At 38.7% G+C, this 22538-nt stretch overlaps 1 long non-coding RNA gene and 1 pseudogene across 21 annotated transcripts in view; both read left to right on the top strand.

Moving 5' to 3' along the window:
* Window positions 1–22538, top strand: part of LOC140641634 (uncharacterized) — a 59912-nt gene that overhangs the window by 13818 nt on the left and 23556 nt on the right. For 12 of the 21 annotated variants that reach the window (XR_012038237.1, XR_012038235.1, XR_012038225.1 and 9 more), the window contains exons 6-7: window positions 5774–5946; window positions 20570–20635. The exons of 4 other annotated variants lie outside the window; for them this stretch is intronic. This is a non-coding gene — a long non-coding RNA (uncharacterized lncRNA). The remainder of the gene's footprint in view (window positions 1–5773; window positions 5947–20569; window positions 20636–22538) is intronic. 5 more of the 21 variants (XR_012038241.1, XR_012038240.1, XR_012038227.1 and 2 more) reach the window with 2 other exon arrangements.
* On the top strand, window positions 16040–20558 carry LOC140641628 (serine/arginine-rich splicing factor 10 pseudogene; annotated as a pseudogene).

Raw genomic sequence — 22538 nt, 5'->3', positions numbered from 1 at the left:
ATGCAGAAACTCTGATGTGTCTATCTTTTTATGATTTTGTTGCTGGCTTTATTGCTAAAACCAGTGTCAAGATTATTTTTCCCTGTAGTTTCTTCTAGGAGTTTTGCAGTTTCAGGTGTTATATTTAAATTTTTAATCCATTTCTAGTTAATTTTAGTGAATGGTGTAAGATAGGGATCCAGGTTGATTCTTCTGCATGTAATTGTCCAGTTTTTCCAACACCATTTCTTGAAGAGACTGACTTTCCCCCATTGAGTATTCCTGGCTCTCTTATCAAATGTTAGTTGACTGTATATTTATGGATTTATTTCTGGGATGTCTTCTCTGTTCTGTTCTGAATATTCATGGATTTATTTCTGAGATGTCTACTGTGTTCTGGGGTGTCTTTTAAATGCCAGTACCTTACTGTTCTGATTACTGTAGCTTTGTCATAAAGTTGGAAATAAGGAAGTTTGATATATCCAGATTTGTTCATTGTCTATACTGCATTGGGCTTTTCTGACTTCATACAAACTTTAGGATTTTTTCTATTCCTGTGAAAAATGCCATCGGGATTTTGATAGGGATTGCATCAAATATACAATGGCCTTGGGTGGTATAGATATTTTAATAATGTTAATTCTCCTGGTCCATGAACCTAGGTTATCTTTCCATTTGTGTGTTTCTTCAAATTCTTTGATCAAAATCTTACTGTCTTAAGTGTATATAGATCTTTCACCTCTTTGGTTAAATTTATTCCAAAGCACTTTATTGTTTTCGATTCTATAGCAGGTGAAATTATTTTAAAATTTCTTTGAATAGTAGAGCAGCCCCCGTGGCGCAGCGGTTTGGCGCCGCCTGCAGCCTGGGGTGTGAATCTGGAGACCCAGGATCGAGTCCCACGTTGGGCTCCCTGCGTGGAGCCTGCTTCTACCTCTGCCTGTATCTCTGTCTCTGTCTCTGTCTGTCTGTCTCTGTGTGTGTGTGTCTCTATGAATAAATAAAATAAAATCTTTTAAAAAAATTTCTTTGAATAGGAGTGGGGAGAGTAGATGTTCTTGTCTTGTTCTTGATCTTAGAAGAAAACTTTCAGCTTCTATCATTGAATGTGATGTTAGCTGTGGGCTTGTCATAAATGACCTTTATTCCTTCTACACCCAATTCATGAATAGTTATAGTAAAAGGATATTTTGTTTTGTCATATGTTTTTTTATATCTGTTGAGATCATATAATTTTATCTTTTTATAAATGCTTATTAATTAAAATTATTGATTTTCATATGTTGAGCCTGCCTTTCATCTCAGGGATAAATCCCCTTTGATTGTGGTATATGACGCTTTCATTTTTTATTTTTTTTTAATGCAAGCCTGCCAAACTAGTCTTTTTCTTTAAGATTTTATTTATTCATAAGAGACACAGAGTCATAGATGTGGTCAGGGGAAGATGCAGGCTCCATGCAGGGAGCCTGATGTGGGACTCAATCCCAGAATCCTGGGATCACGACCTGAGCCAAAGTTGGATGTTCAACCACTTGCCATGCAGGTGTTCCTGGTGTGTGACACTTTTAATATGCTGTCGAATTTGGTTTGCTAGTATTTTGTTGAGAAATTTTGCACCCATATCCATCACAGATATTGGTCTAAGTCTTCTCCTCTTTAGTGTTTCTTTTCTCTTTCTTTCTTTCTCTCTTTCTTTCTTTCTTTCTTTCTTTCTTTCTTTCTTTCTTTCTTTCTTTCTTTCTTTTTGTTTGTTTCTAAATGTTATCACATATTTTTTGTATATTTTTTTTGTATATTTTTTTTTATTGGAGTTCAGTTTGCCAAGATAGAGTATAACACCCAGTGCTCATCCCATCAAGTGCCCTCCTCGGTGCTCATCACCCAGTTACCCCATCCCCTCACCCCCTTCTGTAATCCTTTGTTTTCCAGAGTTAGGAGTCTCTCATGGTTTGTCTCCCTCTCTATTTTTTCCCACTCAGTTCCCCTCCTTTCCCTTAAAGTCCCTTTCACTAGTTCTTATATTCCCTGTATGAGTGAAACTATATGATGATTTTTCAGAAGGGCTTCTCTTATTCACCTGATCAGATCACTCACTCTGATACCCAAACCGGGCTTCTGAACCCGGTTTGGTTATCAGGGTAATGCTGGTCTTATGAGTTTGGGAGCATTCTGTCCTCTTCAGTTTTTTTTGAAGGCATTTGAGAAAGATTCACATTTAATTCTTCCTTAAATGTTTGGTAGAATTCACCTGGGAAACCCTGAGTCCTGGGCTTTTCTTTATTGGGAGGTTTTATATTACTGATTCAATCTCCTTACATGCTATTAGTCTATTCACATCTTCTGCGTCTTTTTTAAAATTATTATTTATGATTTATGATAGTCACACACACACAGAGAGAGAGAGAGAGAGAGAGGCAGAGACATAGGCAGAGGGAGAAGCAGGCTCCATGCACCGGGAGCCCAACGTGGGACTCGATCCCGGGACTCCAGGATCGCGGCCTGGGCCAAAGGCAGGCGCCAAACCGCTGCGCCACCCAGGGATCCCTCTTCTGCGTCTTTATGATTCAGTCTCGGATGGTTGTATGTTTGTAGAAATTTATCTGTTTCTTCTAGGATATCCAGTTTGTTGGTGTATAATAATTCACAGAAGTCCCTTGTGATCCTTTGTATTTCTGTGGCATCAGTTGTAATATTTCCTCTTTTTTTAAAATTTTTTTTAATTTTTATTTATTTATGATAGTCACAGAGAGAGAAAGAGAGGCAGAGACACAGGCAGAGAGAAGCAGGCTCCATGAACCGGGAGCCCGACGTGGGAATCGATCCTGGGTCTCCAGGATCGCGCCCTAGGCCAAAGGCAGGCACCAAACCACTGTGCCACCCAGGGGTCCCTCCTCTTTAATTTCTGATTTTGAGTCTTCTCTCCTTTTTTCGTAGTCTGAGTAAAGGGTTGTCAATTTTGTTCATCCTTTGAAAAATCAGCTCTTACTTTCCTTGAGCTTTTCTGTTGTTGGTTTTTTACTCTGTTTATTGCTGCTCTCAACTTTGCTTTTCCCTTCCTTTTTCTGACTTTGGGCATAGTTTTTCTAGTTTCTTGAGATGTGAAATTAGGTTATTTAATATCTTTGTTCTTAATATGGACATTTTATCATTATAAGCTTTCCTTTTATTTTTTTATTTTTTTAAAGATTTTATTTATTCATGAGACACACAGAGAGAGGCAGAGACACAGGCAGAGGGAGAAGCAGACCCCATGCAGGAATCCCGACGTGGAACTTGATCCGGGGTCTCCAGGATCACGCCCTGGGCTGAAGGCAGCGCTAAACCGCTGAGCCACCTTGGCTGTCCTATAAGCTTTCCTTTTAGAATTTTTGTTGTATCCTTTAAGTTTCTGTAAGTTGTGTTTCCGTTTTCATATGTTTCAAGATACCTTGTTTTCCTTTTGATTTCTTCTTTGCCTCATTGGTTTTTCAGAAGTGTATTGATTTCCACATTAGTTTTCCAGTTCTCCTGTTACTGATTTCTAGCTCCATTAACATTATGGTTAGAAAAGATGCTTGGTATGAGTTCAATCTTCATCAATATGCTAATAAGTAAGACTTCTTTTGTGATCCAGCATATGATCTATCCTTGAAAACATTCCATGGGCACTTAAGAAGAATGTGTATTCTGTACCTGTTGAATGGAATGTTCTGTATACATCTGTTAGGTAAATTTGGTCTAAAGTATGGTCAATGTCTCTTATTGTTTGTTTTTGTCTGACTTCAACAATGGAAGGGGTATTGAAGTCTTCTGCTCTTATCGTATTGTGGTCTATTTCTCCCTTCCAATATGTTCATATTTGTGTACTATATTAAGGTGTTCTGATGTTGGTGTGTGAAAATTTATGATTGTTATGTTCTCTTGAGGAATTGATACCTTCATCATTATACAGTGACCTTCTTATTCTTAGTCTTCCATTACAGTGTTTGAGTTAGTCTATATATCTAAGTATAGCTACTCATGTTCTCATTTGCGTGGATTATTTTTTCCATCCCTTCACTTTCTGTCTAATGTGTGTCTTTGAAGCTGAAGTGAATCTCCTATAGGCAGCGTATTGGTGGGTCTTTGGCGGTGGGAGGGGGTGTCTTTTTTTAAATCTATCTACTCTGCCTTTTTTTTTTTTTTTTTTTTTGGAGAAGTTAATCCATTTACATTTAGAGTAACTACTGATAGGAGGGAATTCCTAATGCCATCTTATTAATTGCATTCTGGCTGTTTTATAGCTCCCTGTTCATCTCTTGCTGTCTTTTCTTGTAAACTGATACTTTTTCATAATGGTGTGCTTTAATGCTCTTCTTGTGTTTTGTGTATCTACAGTAGATTTCTGCCTTGTTAACATGCGGCTTACCTAAAACATCTTACAGATGTATCAGTCTATTTTAAGCTGATAACTTAATTTCAATTACATACAAACCTCTGCCCTTTTACTCATCACACTTCATGTTTTTGGTATCAAAAAATGCATCTTTTTGTTTTAGGTATTCATTAACAAATAATTCTAGCTATTGGTATTTTTATAGTTTTATTCTTTAACCTTTATACTATAATTATTTTCACAATACCATATTACATTATTACTCTATTTTAAATTTGTATACTTACCTTTACCAGCATGTTTTATATTTTCACTTTTAATTTTGTTAAGTAGTACCATTGTGTTTCAACTTTAATAACTTCTTGGGGTACCTGGGTGGTACAGTCAGGTAAGCATCTGATTCTTCGTTTTGGCTCAGTTCATGATCTCAGGATCTTGTGATCAAGCCCACTGTCAGGCTCCACACTGAGCATGGAGTCTACTTGAGATTCTCTCCTTCTGACCCTCCCATTCATGCTCTTTCTCTCTTTAAAAAAAAATCTTAAGGGCAGCCCTGATGGCGCAGCGGTTTAGCGCCGCCTGCAGCCCGGGGTGTGATCCTGGAGACCCAGGATCGAGTCCCATGTCGGGTTCCCTGCATGGAGCCTGCTTCTCCCTCTGCCTGTGTCTCTGCCTCTCTCTCTCTCTCTCTCTCTCTCTCCCCCCCCCCCGTGTGTGTGTGTGTGTCTCAATAAATAAAATCTTTTTAAAAAATCTTGAAAAAGAATTGTCAGCATTTCTTATGAGTAGGTCCAGTTTATTTGTTTTAAGATTTTATTTATTCATTCATGATAGACACACAGAGGCAGAGATACAGGCAGAGGGAGAAGCAGGTTCCTTACAGGGAACCCAGTGTGGGACTCGATCCCGGGACTCCAGGATCATGCCCTGAGCCGAAGGCAGATGCTCAACATCTGAAACATCCAAGAATCCTGCACGTCCCATTTAGATCAATGCCCTCAGCTTTTGTTTTTTTTTTTTTCTTTTGGAGAAAATATTTATCTCTTGTTCACTTCTGAAAGCCATATTTTCTGGGTAAAGTATTTTTGTTTGGCAGTTTTTTCTTTCTGCACTTTGAACTTGTCATCTCACTCTCCTGGCCTACAAGATTTCTGTTGAGAAATCCACTGATAACCATTTTAGGAGGTTCCTTTATATATGAGAGGGTTTTTTTTTTTTTCCTCTTGATGCTTTTAAAATTCTCTCCTTCCCTTCGATTGTAGACAGTTTTATTATAATGCATCTTTGAGATCATTTGGGGTTGTTATATTGATGTAATAGCTTCATGAAATTGTATGTCCAAATCTCTCCTTAGGTTGGAAAGTTCTGAGACTTTCCATTTTTTCTTGTTCTTTCTTTTCTTTTTTTAATTTAAAGATTTTATTTATTTATTCATGACAGACGCAGAGAGAGAGAGAGGCAGAGACACAGGCAGAGAGAGAAGCAGGCTCCAAGCAGGAAGCCCAGTGTGGGACTTGATCCCAGGTCTCCAGGATCACACCCCAGGCCGAAGGTGGCGCTAAACCCCTGAGCCACTGGGGCTGCCCTTGTTCTTTCTTTCTTTGGCTTAAAAGGTAAATTGTTAAATTATTTTAATTCCAGTGTAGTTAACATACAGTGTGGTATTCATTTCAGATGTACAATATAGTGACTCACAAATTAGATATATTACTCAGTGCTCATCAATATAAATGTACTCTAAAACCCCATCACCTATTTCAACCATCCCCCACCCACCATCACTTTGTTCTCTAGTTAAGAGTCTGTTTCTGGGCTCTTTCCCCCCAATTTGTTTATTTATTTTGTTTCTTAAATTCCACATGTGAGTGAGATCATTTGGTATTTGTCATTCTCTGACTTATTTCACTTGGCATTATACTCTCTGGATCATCCATGTTGTTGCAAATGGCAAGATTTCATTCTTTTATGGTTGAGTAATATTCCATTATATGTATATATAACTTCTTTATCTGTTCATATATCAATGGACACTTTGGCTGCTTCCATAATTTGGCTATTGTGGATGATGCTGCTATAAACATTGGGGTGCATATATCCCTTTGAATTAGTGTTTTTGTATTTGGGGAGTAAACACCCAGTAGTAGAATTACTGCATTTTAGGGTAGTTCTATTTTTTATCCTCGTGTTTTCTTTTTTTTTTTTTTAATTTTTATTTATTTATGATAGTCACAGAGAGAGAAAGAGAGAGAGGCAGAGACACAGGCAGAGGGAGAAGCAGGCTCCATGCACCGGAAGCCCGACGTGGGACTCGATCCCGGGTCTCCAGGATCGCGCCCTGGGCCAAAGGCAGGCGCCAAACCGCTGCGCCACCCAGGGATCCCTATCCTCGTGTTTTCTTATTGTGTGTTCCAGAAGCCAATTTCTTAGATTTAGGGTTATAGTTAGGACTATAACTAGGATATGTGCCTGTTATTTTTCAGCTCAATGATCTCTCTAAAGGATTAGGGTTGGGTTTAGTGTTAGGGTTAGGTTTAGGACTTAAGTTAATAAGTTTAGGTTTAGGGTTACAGTATGAACCTGGTATTATGCTGTTCAGTGATCTCTCTAGAGAATAAGATCCCAGAATTCTGCTTGGGTGAGAATAGACATGGCAGCCATCTACAAAACTGAGGCAAGGAGGGGATTAGGGACCCTAAGTATTCTTTAAATAGTCAAATTGGTCCTTCCATTTTTATGTCTACCTTCACATACATTTCCAGAAATACTATGAATTCTTAAATGTTTGGGGTCTTCTCCAGGATAAGTAGGCTGCTTCTCAGCTTCCTTATCATATGTTCAGGAAACTACTTTCTCATATCTAGGATTAGAGTTAGGGTTGGGATTAGGCTAGAGTATGTGCTGGTATTCTGCAGTTGAGAGACTTCTCTAGAGAATAAAACCCCAGACTTCTGCTGAGGTTATGATTAGGGTTTAAGGTTAGCCATTGGGGGTTATTGGTTAGGGGTTAGGAATTAGGGTATGTGCCTGGTTGTATCCTGAAATTCAGAGACCTCTCTGGAGTTCTAGGCTTTGTGTTTAAGTTAGGGTTTAATGTTAGGGGTTAGGGATTAAGGGTTATGGGTTAACTGTTATGGATTAGGATTAGTGTTAGAGTTCAAGTTTGGGTAAGGATATGTGTCTTGTATTTTGCAGTTCAGAGAACTCTCCACATGGTTAGGGTTAATGTTAGGGTTATGGTTAAGGTATGTGCCTTATATCCTGCAGTACAGAAATATTTTCAGAGAATAAAACCGGAGACTTCTTCTAGGGTGAGAATAGACATGGCAGCCATCTAAGGTAGTTCTATTTTTAGTTTTTTGAGGAAGCTCCCTACTGTCTTCCACAATGCCTGCACCAGAAAGGGTTCTTTTTTCTCCATATCATCTCCAACACTTGTGTTTTGTTTGTGGTTTTGATTTTAGCCTTTCTGACAGGTGTGAGATAATATCTCATTGTGCTTTTGATTCCTATTATTTGTTGAGTGTATGTTGAGCATCTTTTCATGTGTGTGTTGGCCAGCTGTATATCTTTGGAGGAATGTCGGTTCATGTCTTCTTCCCACTTTTAAATTGGATGATTTGGGGGTTTTTTGGTGTTGAGTTGTATAAGTCCTTTATGTATTTTGGATACTAAGTCCTTATCATACATGTCATTTGCAGGTATCCTCTCCCATTCAGTAGATTATCTTCTAGTTTTGTTGATTGTTTCCTTTGCTGCACACAGATTTTTATTTTGGTGTGGTCCCAATAGCTTAATTTTGCTTTTGTTTCCCTTGCCTCAGAGAGATGTCTAGAAAAAAAGTTGTTATGGCCAATGTCAGAGAAATTACTGCCTGTGCTCTTCTCTAGGACTTTTATGGTTTTAGGTCTTACATTTAGGTCTTTTAGTCCATTTTGAGTTTATTTTTGTGTATGGTGTAAGAAATTAGTCCAGGTTCATCCTTTTGCATGTTGCTGTCCAATTTTCCCAACTCAATTTGTTGAAGATCTTTTCATGTTTAAATTCAAAAATCTATACTATTAACTTCCCATTCTTTTCCCTCTCCACACCTGGCAACCATAATTTTTTCTGTGTTTGTGATTTTTTACTTCTCTGTGTATACAGTATATAAGTGGAATTTCAAAGTATTTCTCTGTATTTTATGACTGGCTTATTTCATTTAGCATAATGTCCTCAAGGTTTATCATGTTTTAGAACATTAGAGAATTTCCTTCCTTTTTAGAGCTAAGTAATATTTTATTTTAATTAGATAGATAGATAGATAGATAGATAGATAGCACATTTTGCCTATCCATTCATTAGTTGATGGACATGGGTTATCTTAGATAATGTGACCAATGCTGCTATGAACATGAGTGTACACATATCTCTTCCAAGAACTTGCTTTCATTTGTTTGGGGTATGTTCCCAGAAATGCAAGTGTGCTGGGTCCTATGGTGATTTTTATTTTAACTTATTGAGGAACTTTCATACTGTTTTCTACAGTAGCCATACCATTTTACATTCCAGTAGCGCACAAGGGTTCCAGTTTCTCAAGTTCTTGCCAATGCCTTTTTTTTCCTACAGTAGCCATCCTGATAGGTGTGAGGCAGTATCTCACTGGAGTTTTGCTTAGCATCTCCCTAATGATAAGTAATGTTTACCATCTTTTCATGTGCTTACTGGCCATTTGTATATCTTCTTTGGAGAAATTCTTTTATTATTATTATTTATTTATGATAGACAGAGAGAGAGAGAGAGAATGGCAGAGACACAGGAGGAGGGAGAAGCAGGCTCCGCACCGGGAGCCCGCCGCGGGACTCGATCCCGGGACTCCAGGATCGCACCCTGGGCCAAAGGCAGGTGCTAAACCGCTGAGCCACCCAGGGATCCCCAAATTCTTTTTTTTAAAGATTTATTTATTTATATATTTATGATAGACACACACACAGAGAGAGAGAAAGAGAGAGAGAGAGAGGCAGAGACACAGGAGGAGGGAGAAGTAGGCTCCATGCCGGGAGACCACCGTGGGACTCGATCCCGGGACTCCAGGATCATGCCCTGGGCCAAAGACAGGCGCTAATCCACTGAGCCACGCAGGGATCCCCCCTTTGGAGAAATTCTATTCAAGTCATTTGCCCATTGTTGAATGTTTGTTGTTGTTCTTGTTGTTGAATTTTAGGAAATCTCTATTCTGGATAGTGATCCCTTATCAGATATATGATTTACATATTTTTCTCCCATTCTGTGTATTCCCTTTTTACTTGGATAAGCAAGATGTGGATAGTCTCTTAATGTCAAAATGTGATTTCACTCATACATGAAATTTAAGAAAACTTGTTGGACATAGGGAGAGGGAAGGGAAAATAAAATAAGAAGAGAGGCATAAATAAATAGGGAGCAAACCATAAGAGACTCTCAGCTGTAGAAGATAAACAGAGTTGCTGAAGGGGAGGTGGTTGGGGGGATGGGGTAACTGGGTGATGGGCATTAGGGAGAGCCCTTGAGGTAATAAACACCAGATGTTGTATGCGACTGATGGATCACTAAGTTCTACCTTTGAAACTAATAGCAGTGTATGTTAATTAAATTTAATTAAAAAAATAAATTGAATTTAAATTTTAAAAGTTTTTAAACTTTATAATGTCTAATTTGTCTATTTTTTTGTTGTTGTTGCCTGTGCCTTTCGTATCATATCGAAAAAATCATTGCCAAATAAAGTGCCATGTTCTGTCTCCCCTTCTGATATTTCCTACCCATTTCTTCTCCCTTCCCTTCTATAAAGACTCCTAACACTGGGAAACGAACTAGGGGTGGTGGAAGGGGAGGAGGGTGGGGGGTGGGGGTGAATGGGTGTCGGGCACTGAGGGGGGCACTTGATGGGATGAGCACTGGGTGTTATTCTGTATGTTGGCAAATTGAACACCAATGAAAATTAATTTATTATTAAAAAAAATAAAGTGCCATGAAGCTTCAGTCCTGTGTTTTCTTCTGAGAGCTTTATGTTTTAGGTCTAACATTTAAATTTAAGTTCTTTGTTCAATTTAAGTTAATTTTAGTATATGGTGTTAGATAAGGATTTAGCTTCATTATTTTGCACAGGCATATCCAGTTCTGCCAAAGAGCCTGTGCATTCTTTATTAAATAGTCTGGGCATTCTTGTCAAAAACCATTTGACTGTATATGTAAGGGTTTACTTCTGGGCTCTCTATTCTATTCTGTGGGTCCATATGTGGTTTCTTTATGCCAGTTGCACACTCTTTTGATTTACCATAGCTTTGTGGTAGGTTTTGAAGTCAGAAGGTATAAGGTTTGTTCTTTTTCAAGATTGTTTTGGCTATTCAAGGTCTCTTGAGATACATATAAATTTTAGAGTAGGTTTTTCTATTTCTAGTAATAATATCATTGAGACTTTGGTAGGTATTGCATTGAATCTGTAGATCACTTTGGGTAATATTGACATTTGAACAATATTGGCTTCTAATCTAGGAACATGGAATGTGGTTTTTTTCATTCATTTTTGACTTCTTAATTTCTTTCAGTGATGTTTTGGAATTTTCATTGTATCTTACACCTCCTTGATTAAGTTAATTCCTAAGTAATTTATTCTTTTTGATGCTATTGTAAACAGAATTGTTTTTGTAATTTCCTTTTCAAAATGTTAATTTCTGTGTATAGAAATGCAAATTATTTTTGTGTGTTGACTTTATATCCTATTACATTGCTGAATTCATTTATTCTAACAACTTTTGTGGAATCTTTAAGGTGTTCTACATATATTCTCTGCAAACAAAGATAATCTTATTTCTTTTTGTTGCCTAATTGCTCTGGCTAGGTCTTCCAGTTCTGTGTTGAATAGACATTTGTGAAAACAAGGATCATTACCTTTCTTTTTTTGTCTTGTCTTCTCTTCCTCTCCCCCTCCCCTCCCCTCCCCTCCCCTCCCCTCCCCTCCCCTCCCCTCCCCTCCTCTCCTCTCCTCTCCTTTCTTTTTGATAGAGCCAGCCAGGGAGGGGGTGAGGGAGAGAGAAAATCTTAAGCAGACTGCTCACCCAGTATGGATCACAACACAGGGTTTGATCTCAGGAGGCAAAATCAAGAGTTGGACGCTTAACTGACCGAGACATGCAGACACCCTGTCCTTGTTTCTGATCTTAGAAGAAAAGTTTTCATTCTTTTGCCTTTGAGAATTATGTTTACTGTGGGTTTTTCCTATATGGCTTTTACTATGTGGGATTGATTTCCTTCTATTCCTTTCTTGTTAAGTGTTTTTATTATGAAAAAATGTTGAATTTGGTCAATGTGTTTTCTCCATCAATTCAGATGATCACAGGGGTTTTTTCCCTTCTATGGTGTATTGACTGATTTTTCTTTGCTGAGCCATCCTTGCATTCCAGGAGCTCTCACTTGGTCATACTATATAATCCTTTATATATGCGGCTGAATTTTGTCTGCTATTATTTTGAGGATTTTTGCATAAGTGTTTATGAAGCATATTAGTCTCTAGTTTTCTTCTGGTGTCTTTGGCTTTGGTATCAGGCTTATGTTGACCTTATAGAACGAGTTAGGAAGTGTTTCCCTTCTCTTCAATCATCATGGAAAAGTTTGAGAAAGATTAATATTGTTCTTTAAATGTCATCAGGTCCAGGGTTTTATTGGTTGGGCAAGTTTTTTTAGTTTTTTAAAACCTTTATTTATTCATGAGAGACACAGGCAGAAGGAGAAGCAGGCTCCCTGCAAGGAATCCCATGTAGCACTGGATCCCAGGATCCTGGGATCATGCCCTGAGCCAAAGGGAGATGCTCAACCATAAGCCACCCAGGTGTCCCTGTTGGGCAGCTTTTTATTACTGACTCAATTACCTTACTAATTATAGATCTATTCAAATTGTTTTCTTCATGGTTTCATGTTGGTAGGTTTTGTGTTTCTAGGAATTTATTTCATACAGGTTAGCCAATTTTTTTTGTTGTACAGTTGTTCCTGTTATTCTCTTATAATCCTTTTTATTTCTGTAAAATCAGTATTGTCCCCACTTTCATTTCTGATTATATCAACTTGAGTCTTCCCTTTGCCTTAGTCCACCTAGCTAAAAGTTTGACAATTTGGTTGATTTTTTCTTTCTTTCTTTTTTTTTAGTTTTTATTTATTTTATTTATTTTTTATGTATATACTTTATTTCTTTGTTTACTTTTTTAATTGGAGTTCAGTTTGCCAACATATAGCATAACACCCAGTGCTCATCCCACCAAGTGCCTCCCTCAGTGCGCATCACCCAGTCACCCCCACCCCACCCACCCACCTCCATTTCTACCACCCCTTGTTTGTTTCCCAGAGTTAGGAGTCTCTCATGTTCTGTCTCCCTCTCTGATATTTCCCACTCATTTTCTCTCCTTTACCCTTTATTCCCTTTCACTATTATATTCCCCAAATGAATGAGACAATATAATATTTGTCCTTCTCTGATTGACTTATTTCACTCAGCATAATACCCTCCAGTTCCATCCAGGTCGAAGCAAATGGTGGGTATTTGTTGTTTCTAATGGCTGAGTAATATTTGGTTGATTTTTTTCAAAGAACTAATTTTTCATTGTCTCTATTTTTCTTTTGTCTATTTCATTTATCTCTTTATTATTTCTTTCCTTCTGCTAGTTTGAGTTTAGTTTGTTGCTCTTTTTCAAGTTCCTAAGTTGTAAATTTAGGTTGTTGATTTGAGATCTTTCTTGTTTTTTAATGTGCTTCTACTTAGAGGTTTACCCCTTAACACTGTTTTCATTGTGTGGCATAAGTTTTAGTATGTTATGTCTTCATATTCATTCACAGCTAAATATTATCTAATTTCTCCTGTGATTTCTTCTTTTATCCACAGGTTGTTTAAAACTGCTGTTTAATTTCTACAATATTGTGAATTTTCCATTTTTTAAAAGATTTTACTTATTTATTCATGAGACACACATAGAGAGGCAGAGACACAGGCAGAGGGAGAAGCAGGTGCCCCTGGGGAGCCTGATGGGGGCTCAATCCTGGGAATCCAGGATCATGCCCTGGGCCGATGGCAAGCACTAAACTCCTGAGCCACCCAGGTGTCTCGAGTTTTCCTTTTTTTTTATGTTGTTATTTCCTACCTCCATCCCACTGTGGTTAGAGTATAAACTTTAATGTCTATTTCTTTAAATCTAGAGTCATAATTTCTTTCCTAGCATAGGACCTATCCCAGAGGAAAAATGTGCACTTGAGGAAAAATGTGCATGCATTTGTTGTTGGGTGGAGTGCTCTATATGTGTCAATTAGATCTAGTTGGTTTATTATGTTAAATTCTCTATGTCTTTACATTCTGTCTGGTGGTTTTGTGCTTTATGTGAGAGGAGTATTGAAATGTCCAACTATTATTTTTATTTATATTTATTTATTTTTTAATAAATAAAGTGCGAGGCTTGAACTCATGACTCTGAGATCAAGACCTGAGCTGAGATTGAGAGTCAGACGCTTAACCAGCTGAGCCATCCAGGCACCCCTAAGTCTCCAACTATTATTGTAGAATGATTTCTCTCTTTAACTCAGTTTTTGCTTCGTATACTCTAATGGTCTATCATTAGGGGCATTAATGTTTATAATTGTTTTATCTTGGTCTACTGAACTTTTTATTAATATATAATATCCCTCATTGGTCTTTTAACTTTTTAAATTTAAACTATATTTTGAGAAATAACAAGTGTTGGGGAGGATGTGGAGAAAAGGGAACCCTCATGCACCATTAGTAGGATTGTAAATTGGTGCAGCCACTGTGAAAAACAGTATGGAGATGGCACACTCCAGCTCTCACTACCACTCAGTTGATGGCAGGTGGCAGAGGAATACCAAGAACATTGTCTATCACTCACCTCTAGGGAAGGTGTGAGGATCCCATCTGGAAAGTGTTGTGATCATTGTTTGTAAACATTAAAGTGGCAAGTGGGAAATGTTATAAAATAATACAAGAGACCCAATTATCATAAAAGTGATAGACCTATACATCTATGATACTCAGGAAAGGTTCATTAGATTAGCTAGACTTTATGAAGTGGATTTGCATTTCTAACTGCAGTTGCCTAATTATTGGTTGAGATTTTACCATTTTGTATATTTGGCCTATATTTTTGTTTGGTCCTAGATAACTGATAATATAAATTCTAAGGCAATAAAAAACTTAGTTTTCTTATTTTATGGACATTCTTAATAATTATAGACATTATATAGAATAATTATAGACATTCTTGGAAAATTATACAAATTTAAAATTTTAAAATAATTTTGGACAAAAAATAATCAGTTTTAATTTTTCCACTTATCTGCCAACTGAGTAGTTTTGGAGAATAGAAAATTACAAACATTCTATGAATAGCCTCGACACAAACAGAATGCTATTTTGGATTTCTTTTTTTCTTATTTGAATTCAATTAGCATATAGTACATTATTAGTTTCAGAGGTAGAGTTCAGGGATTCATTGGTCTTCAATAATACCCAGTGCTCATTATATCCCATGCCCTCCTTAATGCCCATCACCCAGTTACCCCATATCCTCATCTCCTCCCCTCCAGTAACCCTCAGTTTGCTTCCTATGATTAAGAATCTCTTATAGTTTGTCTCTGTCTCGGATTTTGCCTTGTTTTATTTTCTCGGGTTTATTTCTTTTAGTAACCATTATCATGCTGTATGTATTGTTCTTTGATGTGCCTGTTGGAAATGCTCTCAGCCTAGCACACTCCTTTTATCCTTTATGTCTTTCACAGAAATGGTGTCACTATTTGGGTTGCTTCATTCTGCTGTTATAATTAGGCCCACTTTTGTGCACAAACTTGAGCACAGGGGTTGGATTTTGAGGGGAAGTGTGTCAGCTTGAATCCTTATCGAACTGAAGTGAAGGTGTATTGACTTTGAGCAGGTAGCCAGTAGTGCATGCTGACTCAGGCAGGAGGGCAGCTGGACTATGGATTTGGGACTCATAGGCTGATGGCATTGTGTGTGATGGGAAATAACTGCTTTTGCTCCTGGTCATGAATTCCTTTAACTTCTGTTTTTCCCAGAAACTATATAACCTTCTATTCTGAATGAAAGCTTTGCTGGATAGAGTATTCTTGGCTTCTGATTTTTTCCTTTTAGCACTTTGAATATATCATGCTACTGTGTTCTGGCTTGCAAAGTTTCTGCTGAAAGATCCACAGATAGGGATTTCCCCTGTATGTAACTGCTTTCCTTTCTCTTGCTGTTTTTAAAATTCTCTCTTTATCATTACTTTTGGCCATCTTATTCGTTTATTGGTGCAGACCTCTTTGGGTTGGTTTTGTTTGGGGCTCTCTGTGCCTCTTGGATGTGGATTTCTCTTTCCTTTCCCAGATTCAGGAAGTTTTCAGCTATTCTTCAAAGAATCTTCTACCCCCTTTTCTCTCTCTTCTCCATCTAGGATCCCTGCCATGTGACTGTTACTTGACAGTATTGCAGAGTTCCCTGGGTCCATTCTCAGTTTGCGTATATTTTCCCCTATCATCTGCTTAGCTTCATTACTTTCCATTACTGTGTCCTCCAGGTTGCTAAGCCATTCTTCCTTTTGTTTGCTATCTATTCCAGGTGGTCTATTTTAAATCTCATTTACTGAGTTTACTATCTCTAATTTGTTTGTTTGTTTGTTTGTTTGTTTGTTTAGGTCTCCTATCTCTTTGTGGAGGGTCTCACGGATGTCCTGCACTCCTTTCTCAATTCTAGCAAGTATCTTTACGAGCATTACTTTAAATTCACTATCAGACATAATACTTATCTCCATTTTGTTTAGGTCTCTTGGTATGATTTTGTTCTGCTCTTTCATTTGGAACATAGTCCTCTGGCTTCTCATTTTGTCTATTACTATGTTGGTTTCTCTGCATTAGGAAAGTCAGCTTTGTCTCCCACACTTGAAAGTAATGGCTCTATGAAGAGGTCGTGTAATGCTGCACAGTGCAATGTCTCCTTTTCACCAGAAAATGGTGCCTCAAGGGTGTGTGTTGTTAAGGGGTGTTCTACTGTTTCCCTGCAGTCTGGTCTGCAGTGGCTCTCTGCCTGTTGTAGGCAGAGTCTAGTCCCTGTGGTGTTAGTGGGCCAGTCCAGGGCTGCCTTGGGCTTATGATGAATCAGACCAGGTGTTTACCAGAGATGAATTAGTACCAGACTGCAGGGTGCTCTCCCTGTGTTGTCCCCTGAGAAGCTTTTATTGGTGGGGCCTACAGTCAAACCAGCTGCCTGCCCCAGCCCACTGCTGGGGTCACAGTCAGACTGGTGTGTGGTCATCTTCCCCACTCCCTGGGGAAGAACTCACTTTGGAGTGGGGCTGCCCCTTGTCTGGACTGCTTGCACACTGCCAGGCTTGCACTGCTTTGATGGGATCTTGCCAAGAGCATATCGGAGGGGGTGGATTTGCTTTGCTGTGGCCTCTTGTCTACAAGAGAGTCTGTTCTGCCTGTCTTTGGGTGGTTTTCTGGGTTATTTATGCTGATGTGGGTGTTCTCTAGGTGGCCACACCACAGGAGGTAAGCCCAGGGTCCTCCCACTCCTCAGAATGCCATTTTAAGGTAAAAATCTTCTTTCATAACTGATCAACCAGAGGATCTCTCAAATCTGAGAGATCTTAGGACTTCTGACAGAGCTGTACCTTGGATGCCTTAATAATCTCAGTCACTCCTGAGATTAATAGTGCAGTGATGCCCTGCCATGTCATTCATCTCTTCAAGTCCAAATCCCAGAGTGACCCAGCTGAGCGTAGGAATATGGTTTTTCCTACATTCATTGTTCTTTTTTCTTCTTTTAAGATTTTATTTGACAGGGAACAAGAGAGCACAAGAAGGGGGAGCAGCAGAGGGAGAGGGAGAAGCAGGCTCCCCACTGAGCAGGGGGCCTGATTTGGGGCTCAGTCATGGAATCGTGACCTGAGCTGAAGGTAGATGCTTAACTGGCTGAGCCACCAAGGTGCCTTTCATTGTCCTTTTTGTAAACAAATCTTTGAGAATGGCTTGTAACTCTAAGTGTGTAGGACTTTTCTCTTTTTTTTCATTTTTACTTTTTCTCTTTCCCCAACTGTCCCTTTTTCTTTCTTTCTTTCTTTGGGTGTTCACCTATTAGCTCCTAGTGGTCCTGAGTGGCCCCTGTTTGAGTGTTGACTGCCCTTTCTTGGTCATCCCAGTCAGCCTCAGATGGGCTGGGGTCAGCATCCTGATTTTCCAGCAGTGGTTTTGAGAAGGAAACACTTAGTGTGCTAATGGGCACTGGCATTTAGAAGTGCGCAAACACATCAACTGGGAGATTTGTGATCTTAAGTCAGTTGATAAACCTCCTTGGGTATCTTGAGGAATAATAATGAAGTGCTGCTTCCCCTTGATGAAGATCCTGTCCTGGGAAGATTCTGCTCAAGCTCTTCTAAACTTTCCAGTCGGCATTTTTCTGAGTTCTCTGCATTGTCCAGTTTTAGTAAGAGTCCTGCTACGTCAGTTCAGCCACAGAGTCCTCACCCTCAGGATCTGGTCAGGTTCCTTTTAATTTTCTAGCATCCCCCAGGTGATTTCTGGTCACCCTGGCCTGCCTCCAGCAAGAATCCTATGGGGTCCATTTTGCTCTGTCAAGGACAGGCTGGGATCGTATACATGCTTCTCATGTCCCCTTCTTACCAGAACTCTTGGTGACTTGGAGCTTTGTATGATCTCCCCCCATGCTCCAGATCTGGACTTTGACCTCTGTCATAGCAGCTTTGAGTGACAGAGGGCTTGGTAGTCAGGCTGGAGACTGGAATGTGGGATGAGTAGGGGGGCAGGGAGACCACAAGCAGACACAGAAAGGTTTAGTGGTTGGAAGACATGGCAGAGAAGCACACGTTTGTCCTGCAAATGCTTTCACATCTTCTTCTAGTCCAATACAATCCTGCAGGAATGTATGTCTTAGGGAGACATGCCTCCTCCTCCCTCAAGGGGGAGTGGTCTGGCTTCCAGTGAAGGGTTGATGCTACTGTCTCTGCCCATATTTGGACTGTGGGTGCACACAAGACCCCCTGTGTGCACACCTGAGGGATTGAGGGGCGGAAGAGTGCAGTATGTCTGTTTGGTTGTAACTGTGTGCCTGAAGGCACAAGGGCTTCTGTCTGTGTCTGTTTTTAGCATGGCATGGTCCTAAGGACATGTGCATATGTCACCACCTATAAGTCTGGACCTTTGTTGTCCAGTATGATAACCACAAGCCACATAAACTATTTGAATTTAAATTTAATTGAAATTAAACAAAATTTAAAATTTAGCTCCTCAGTCACATCAGCCACATTTCAGAGCTCTCAATCCATATATCATGGTGGCTACTATATTGGACAGCACAGATCTAGAACATTTCCATTATCACAGAGACTTCTATAGACAGCCTTGCTCCAGCATATGTTTGTGCACCCACATATTTATATGTGTCCTAGTTCATGAATGCATCCTAGTCCATGAAATCATCCCAATGATGAATTTTCCTGAACATCTCTAGTGACAAATATGTTATTAATGGGCACCTCCAGATACTGGGAGAGATGCTCACTACCCTGAGCTGTAATCTTCCATCTCTACCAGCTCACACTAGTTCTTCTGTCAGGGTGCGCACAATCTTTATCCTATGATAGTCCTTGAGTTATTTGACAGCAATATCTTGTCTTGTCCAAATTATCTCAACCAGAAGTTCACTTCCACACTCCTTGCCAATCTGATTGTCTCTTCTGGTGGGTCATATTTGTAAAGATGCCTTTGCTTCTCGCTCCCAAATATATGGACCCATCAGACTCCCTTAAGAGTGTGGTCTGGGGGGATCTGCCACTGGATCCGCAGATGGTTTACTGAGCTCCTGCTGAGACTCACGTCACCGTCATGTCCCACTACCTGTGCCCCTTCCCCCAACACGTGTCTGTTCATAAAGAATGTAGCTGATGATGCCAAGTCTGAAGATTTACCATGGGAATCTGGTCGTTATCGTCCTATAGTTGATGTGTATGTTCCAGTTGATTTCTACACACGCTACCCAAGAGGACTTGCTTATGTGTTCAATTTGAGGATGTCCATGATGCTGCAGATGCTTTACATAATTTGGACAGAAAATAGATTTGTGGACATGAAATTAACATACAGTTTGCACAGAGGCATTGGAAGACTCCAAATCAAATGAAAGCCAAGGAAGGGAAGAATGTGTACAGTTCTCCATGCTATGATGATTATGACAGATACAGACATTCTAGGAGCTGAAGTTATGAAAAAGGTCAAGAAGCTGGTCCTTTGACTACAACTATAGAAGATCTTACAGTCCTAGAAAAGTAGACTGGCTGGAAGACCACAGTGCAGCAAAAGCCATTCCGACAATGATAGCCAAGTAAGCAAGAAGAAAAATTAAGATAATGCTGCAGTGAGAAAGGAAGGCACTACATAGAGTATGCGCTAAGTTTAGAACCCAGGGAAAAGACCTGGAAACTATTGTACTATTCTCTCAAAAATTTGGCACAGTTAACTGCTACATCCAGTTCAACTAACAAAATCCTGTATACCACAGAGAAGAATAAGGAAAACCAAACTGGCAAACATCCATCTTTTATTTAAGACCAAACTGCAGCTGGAATGCAGTTCTGCTTCCTACACTTCAAGGAAGATCTGACAAAGCGGAGAAAGAACCAAAGAAGGGCAGTTGAAGAGACCAAAGGGTGGGTGGAAGGTGCTGCAGTATGAATACTGTATGAATATTTTAACTCTGGTCTGAAAAGAAAAAAGAATGTTACTGAAACTATATGGAATAATTGAACTCTTTTCAAGTTTGAAAGTAAGCATTTTAGGACAAATAAAAGGAAATTCAACTTTGTACTTGTAGAAACTAATTCCTAAATCTGAATAAGTTTATATTGATTCATGGGTAACAGGTCCATAATAAATGATTGGAAACTAGAATGTCTGACTCTCGAGGAAGACAGCCATAGTCTCTCACAGTGCCTCTGTTGGTATGTCTCAGACTGAATTGGGTGAGAAAACATATGGTCCGATATAAACTTTCTCTTGGTTATCTCTTAAAGTCAGTTCCATTTTAGCTATTGGCAAATCTTGCCATTGTTCATTTCAGTGCCAGTGTTTTTCTGCTTAATGGTTTGCTTTGTTGGCATCTAAGTTTATTGACTTGTATGCCATGTGCAGTTTACATCTTCCTTACACTCTCTTTCCCAGGTAAATTCCAATTCTGATACTTGACATCTAGCTAAGAGAGTCCATCTCTTCTCACCTCTGTCCTAAGTAAGTATATTCAGCAAACATTTATTTACAGAGCCCTTATTATGGGCAAAATTGTATTGGGTAATTGGGGAGAAAAACAGAAAATTCATTTATTTAATGTCTAGTGAGCACAATTTAGTGAATCATTACAGTATGGCCTCATTGTTTCGAGGTGTAACATAACTATTTTACACCATTTGTATCTTAATGTAAAACCCAGAATACTATCAAAGATAATTTTGTGGTTATCTGCCATTTAAAAGTATACATTATGGGCAGCCTGGGTGGCTCAGTGGTTTAGCGCTGCCTTCAGCTGAGGGCGTGATCCTGGAGTCCTGGGATTGAGTCCCATGTCTGGCTCCCGGCATGGAGCCTGCTTCTCTCTCTGCCTGTGTCTCTGCCTCTCTCTGTGTGTCTCATGAACACATAAAATCTTTTAAAAAATAAAAATAAAAGTATGCAGTATTTCTATTTGCATCCCATTAATACAAATAATGAAAATTTAATGTTTTAATATGTAATAAACAGATTTATTGTGCAGTGACTGCAATATACTAGAGTTATATTAAATTGTTAACTCTGCCTCCTCAAACACATATTAGGAAATAATCCCCAAAATAAGTATTTAACTTTGCATTAGATATAAAGGAGACTCTGGGTGCTACAATTAGATTATTTTGAGGCAGATAGCTGTTATCCCAACTAATTTAGTATGTTCTGTAATTGAGAAAATGTTCACCAGATTATACTTTTTAGTGATTTACATGTACATTTTGTAGGGGACATGTTCTGTGTATGGTGAATAAATAACTTTTATAGTATCACAAAAAAAGAGTGTGGTCTGATTGGGCTATCAGTATTTGTACTCATTAGTAGTTGATGATATGAACAAGTTTTGCTAAATTTTTTGATGGTTTCCAAAGGCCACAATTCAAAGTTAAAAATTTGTAAAATTCTCTTGTTAGAAGAAAAATAAGTGCTTTTCTGTTAGAAAAATTCCATATTGCTCAAGTTTTCTCCTCCTGATTAAAAAGGACTGGAACAAATATACATATGTCTGCTTCTAATGAAGTTAAAAGGAATAAAGCGATGCTATCAAAGCTTATGGAAAGTCATGGCTAAAATCTGAAAATAAAACCATAAAACTTGTTATCTTCTCTTGCCAGAGGGAATTTTGAGTTCAGGAATAAATGGGGCTCAGACCATGTTGGGGAGAGTTTCACTGTCTTTAAGTCATCTTTGAAGACCAGAGTTTCTAATGATCCAGTCTTCTTCACAAGAATTCATACTGACTTATAGAACTGTGAATCCACACTGATTGTAGAACTGTATCATCCTGGTGTCTCCAGTTCCAGTCCAGCACCACAGAGTACATTATAACCTTTCTCCTTTACATTTTCTATAGTTTCTTTCTCCAACAGAGAGAACCTGGCTGGCATTATCCACAATGTTTACTTCTTTCTTAATTCTAGAATTTACATATGGTGTGGGATACACAACCCCCATTCCTTTTTGATTTTAATGATTTTTGAGGATTTGAAAACCAAACACACTTATAAACGTAAGGACAATTAAAAGGTATACCTAGGTGTTCCTCTTATTGTTCCTCCCAACCTATTCCCATTTCCCCATCCCCACCCCTTGTCCATTCCCATCTCTAACATCCCATTAGTTTTTAGTTTATATTTCCTGTGGGGTTTTTTTTCACATATGATAGATACATGCATATTTTCCTGTTTCCTATCCTTTCTTGTATTAAAAGTAGATACTTCATGAGGAACTTCTTTAAGTCCAGTCCAATATCTAGAAAATTACAGAATCTCAAACATTTAACAGCTTCAAGTGAATACGTAAGGAATGAAGAAAAGCTTCTAAAACTAAGCTGAATTATGGACTCTATTTTCTATTGTTCTTTGTCTGCAAA

The sequence above is a fragment of the Canis lupus genome, chromosome 1, assembly GCF_048164855.1.
Source record: "Canis lupus baileyi chromosome 1, mCanLup2.hap1, whole genome shotgun sequence".
Lineage (NCBI taxonomy): Eukaryota > Metazoa > Chordata > Mammalia > Carnivora > Canidae > Canis > Canis lupus.
Note: the sequence above shows the minus strand (reverse complement) of the source record. Positions and strands in the feature narration are given on the sequence as shown.